Below are 4558 nucleotides of genomic sequence, written 5' to 3' on the forward strand. Positions count from 1 at the left end.
ACTGTGCTGAAATCAAATCAAAATCATCCCACTCACAAACAAACATGAACAATTTGCAAGAAAACACAAAACACACACACAACGCTCTCTCTAATTGTTATTACATGTCTGCCGGCACCACTCAGGCTGCTGAGTATCTAGTCAACTGTTGTTCAACCCTGGAAAAAGCACTACAACAATATCAAAAAAAGGAAATTAACTCAACTCACTCCCAAGACAAGAAGAACCAACACCACCACACACTCATTGTTGTCTGTATGTTTCGAAAATCTAATTAAGGAATGAAAAAGAGGCAGTTTGTATGGGAGATGAAACAGTTTTCGTGTGGTGTAAGCCGAATTTATTGAAATAAAATAAAATATTAAAATGTTTGAACGTTTTTGCGATGACAAACCATCGACAAGACCTACTGATGATAGGGTGTAGGGAAACTTCGCATAGACGCCCTTGCTCCCATCGCGTCACTAAGACGAGACGACGAGAGATTAATAAACTTGCTTCCAGGCGAACCTTCATTAGAGAAGCAGGCAATCAACAACTCACAGTGAACGACTAAGGGAACACCCTACCACGTATATGGGCGTATTGGGCGTGGTTTGTCTTACTTGGTATGTATAAATATTAGAGTAAGTGAAAGTTTTTTAAAGGTCCTATAAACATATGAAAGACAATAGTTTATAGGACCTTTTCAAAAAAAAACTCTAGAAGTGTATTTTGATACAGGGTGACCACTCAAATCCCAATTTCAAATTCCCGACTTTTTCCATACTTTTCCATAAACTAAAAAAAAAGGCATTGCTTATCTTAATAAAGTTAATTTCATTCATCGAGAAAATGTAAACAAATTTAAAAAGAAATCAAACTATTCACAATTTTTGTAAAAAATAAACTCAACAAAAAACTCTTTAAAAAATACTTTAAAAATGGAAGCCCTAATTGTTTTGATTCAGAGAAGAAACATAAACAAATACACTCAACCCCCGGTGGTTGGTCACTTTTTCGTTTGACACTTTTAAGTCAAACTAAAAAAGTGACGAACTGTCACTATTTACACGGCGCTCACGCACACTATCAAAACAAACGTTTGGAAGTGTGTGTGAACTCTGTGTAAAAAGGGGGGTCAAACTAAAAAGTGACCCCGTTCGTTTGACAACAGTTGGTGAAAAATAACCGAAAGCTTAAAAATACTTATAATTCCAATGTTAATATTTATAACTGGCAAACGTATAGTTTTTGATACTTCATTTCAACTGGTAATGGCAAAAACTTTAAGATGACTGAATATAACATTTTATTCTTAATTTTATTTTGTTTAAAATCAATGAACGCTTAAATAATGATTGCATGATTTTAAAAGATTTAGAAAAATATCTAGGAATTCGTTTAAAAAATATTTTTTAAGGTTCATTTCTAATTTTTTTAAATGTTGATATTGATTTTTTTTAGCCAGTGCTGATTTATCCAGTTGTCAGTATTTAACTGTTATATATATTTTCATTGAAAAAATCAGTTTGATAAGATTTACTTTACATACTTTATTTACTTTTTTGCTTTTCATTTTTTTTCATGTTTACATGTTACATTTATTTTTTCATTCAGAACGACCAACTATTGGATTTTATTCGATAATTAAGTTACCGAACACTGATAATCTAGCTTTAAGTATAGTAATTTACCTATACTCACAAAAAAAAAGTTCAAGATATACCTTTTGAAAAACATATTTGAAATTACTTAATAAATATTTTCCTCCAAAAAAACCATTACCAAACTCTAATTGGAATCTGTAATTCTGTAATGTCGGAATACATTCGTCCGGCTTCAGCTGAAGATTCATGCTGTCCCCTGTTGCATGTTCGAGTGTAGACCTGGCTCAAAAGTTGCGGGTTTTTGTCCCCTAAAACATATAAAAAAATCTCGAAAATAAAAAAAAAAAACGTATTTTGGGAAATTGAGTTTTAGTGAAAAAAAAGTTGATTAAAAAATTTGCAATTTTTTTTTCCGTGTACCTATTTTTTCTCAATAGTCCTCAACAATACCTACAACTTTGCCGAAGACACCAAATTGTTCAGAAAATTCACTCAAAAGTTACAGCTGTTTGAACATTTACATACCATTTTTGTATGGACAGCAGCCAAAATTGTATGGAGACTTGTATGGGTGAACCAATGACACAAAATAGCTTCTTTGGTCATAGGGAAGGCACCCACAAAGTTTGAGCCAAATAAAAAAATACAAAAAATATAAATGGTCGAAATCGGCCGATTTCGTAGAGAGTTGCTCCAATGATAAAAAGCGACCCCTTAACCCTCTCCAACCCAACCCCGCCTTTAGACCGGCTTCGATTTAAAAAAAAAATGCCAAACATCAATTTTTCAACCAATTTATAATCTTTAAAAAGCATTGGAAAGAATAACTCTTTAAATTTAAGAAAATTTATGGGTTGAATGTTTTACTTGTTTTATGTGACTTTGGCAATGTTTTTAAAAATGTCATTTTTTAGGGATCAACTTTGGCTGTGTTTTTACTAAAATTTCCTATATTTTAACCCTCTACAACAGCGATTCTCAACGGGGGTACCGGGCCTACTTGATTTACATGGCAGGGGGTACCAACCTAGAAGAAGGTTGAGAATCGCTGCTCTACAACCTAACCCCGCCTTTAGACGGGCTTCGATCTAAAAAATCGCCAAAAATCAATTTTCCAACCGATTTTTGACCTTTAAAAAGCATTGGAAGGAAGAACTCTTGAAATTTTAGAAAATTTCAGGGTTGGAAGTTTTATTTGTTTTTTGTGACTTTGCCAATGTTTTAAAAAATGTAATTTTTTTAGGGGTCAACTTTGGCTATGTTTTTACTAATATTTCCTATATTTTCAGTAAAAAGAAGTATGCAGTAATTTTTATAGTGTCCCAGACTATGCCTCTACGCATTTTTTTGCAATTTAAATGATGATGGTGCCATTCTATAGAAGAAAATGTGAAAAACATGCAAAAAATTGAAAAAGTGACTGTATAAACGTGAAAAAATTAGATACGCAAAATGTAATTATATTAGGTGTAAGAATAGGCCAAATACTACCAAAATCAAACATAAACTAAACAAGATAATTGAAAATTAAAATACTAAAATGAAACATAAAACAAGAGGAGTAAAGTTTTTCATACCACAAAAGTTGCTCAAAATGACCTCCTCAACAAGGGAAAAATAAAAATTTTCGAAAAAAAAATTTGGGCAGTAGAGGGTTAATTTTAACCGATTTGCCTAAATATTGCCACACTTACTTATTATTGCCTAAAGAATCAAGCCAGATTTTTTTTTCCAAAATTTCAAAATTCTCTTGTCAACCCCTGTTTGACACTTGTCAGTTCGTTTGACAAAGTCAAACTAAAAAGTGACGAACTGTCACTGTTTACACGGGACTCACATTTACTGTGAAACCAAACGTTTGGTAGTGAGAGTAAGTTCTGTGTAAAGAGGGTGTCAAACTGAAAGAAACCCCGTTCATTTGACAACAATTGGTGTCAAACCAACGGGGTTGCAGTGTACTGCCCACCATTGAAAAAACGGCTAATATCCACTTTTGGCAAAAACGAGATATTAGCATCAGGTGGTAGAGGATCTTCCAACGCATCTTCTGGAACTTGAATTTTACTGAAATAGTGTTTAGATTTGGCTGCCGATGCCAAAAACCAAACGGCTAATATGCCACTCTTATGGAAAATTGCCTTGATGGAGATTTTATGACAAACACTAAAACGCGTTTTTCTCGGAATACTTGATTTGGCATAATAGCCGAATTTTCAATTATGGGCAGTGTAGTAAGTACGGCAAAAATCTTAGCACGCGATGAAGAGGGGATCAAACTTTCAGGGTGTGTTCTCATAACTTCAGAATTGACGTAAATTTGCAAAAGACGTCTTTGAATTAACGTCGAACCGATTGGTTTGTGTCTTCGGAAAAAGTAAACCGCTAACGATTTCTATTGCGGAAAACTCCGCTAGATGGCAGTGATCGCACATTTTCTGTAAATGCCTAACTTTTGAAAAAGACGAAACGCTGGAATAAATTTTGAAAATGACTTATATTTTTAAAGCCAAAAATAAAAATTGACAATTTAACTGATTCGGGTGCTTAGGGTATTATTGCGACTGCTCCTAGGACTGCTCAATTTTCATTTAGATTGTCCATAATCATGAATGTTCCGTTAATCGTTCAAACAAGGCATCATTGACTAACAACGATTTTCAATTCAAGTGTAAGTTTTGACTGATTGGGTGGTATATGCCAAACTGATGCTAGTTAGTATCAAGGAACTCTAGGTTAGTCCGGGGCCAACATAAATTTCTCCGTCAATGAGTTTTTTGTTTTCTAAAATGCATTGTTGTTATCCGAACTGTTGTGAGTCAACCCTAAGTGCGACCCTGGTTTTAGTTTTAAGTAGCTTTAGGCGCAGCAGGCCATGCCACGCGCAAGATATTATTTAAACACCACCCACTGTGAATTCCTTCTTTTTCCCCGAATAAACACCAACTCGTCAGGTTGTGTGGCCCAGCACA

This window comes from Culex pipiens, chromosome 1 (genome assembly GCF_016801865.2).
Source record: "Culex pipiens pallens isolate TS chromosome 1, TS_CPP_V2, whole genome shotgun sequence".
Lineage (NCBI taxonomy): Eukaryota > Metazoa > Arthropoda > Insecta > Diptera > Culicidae > Culex > Culex pipiens.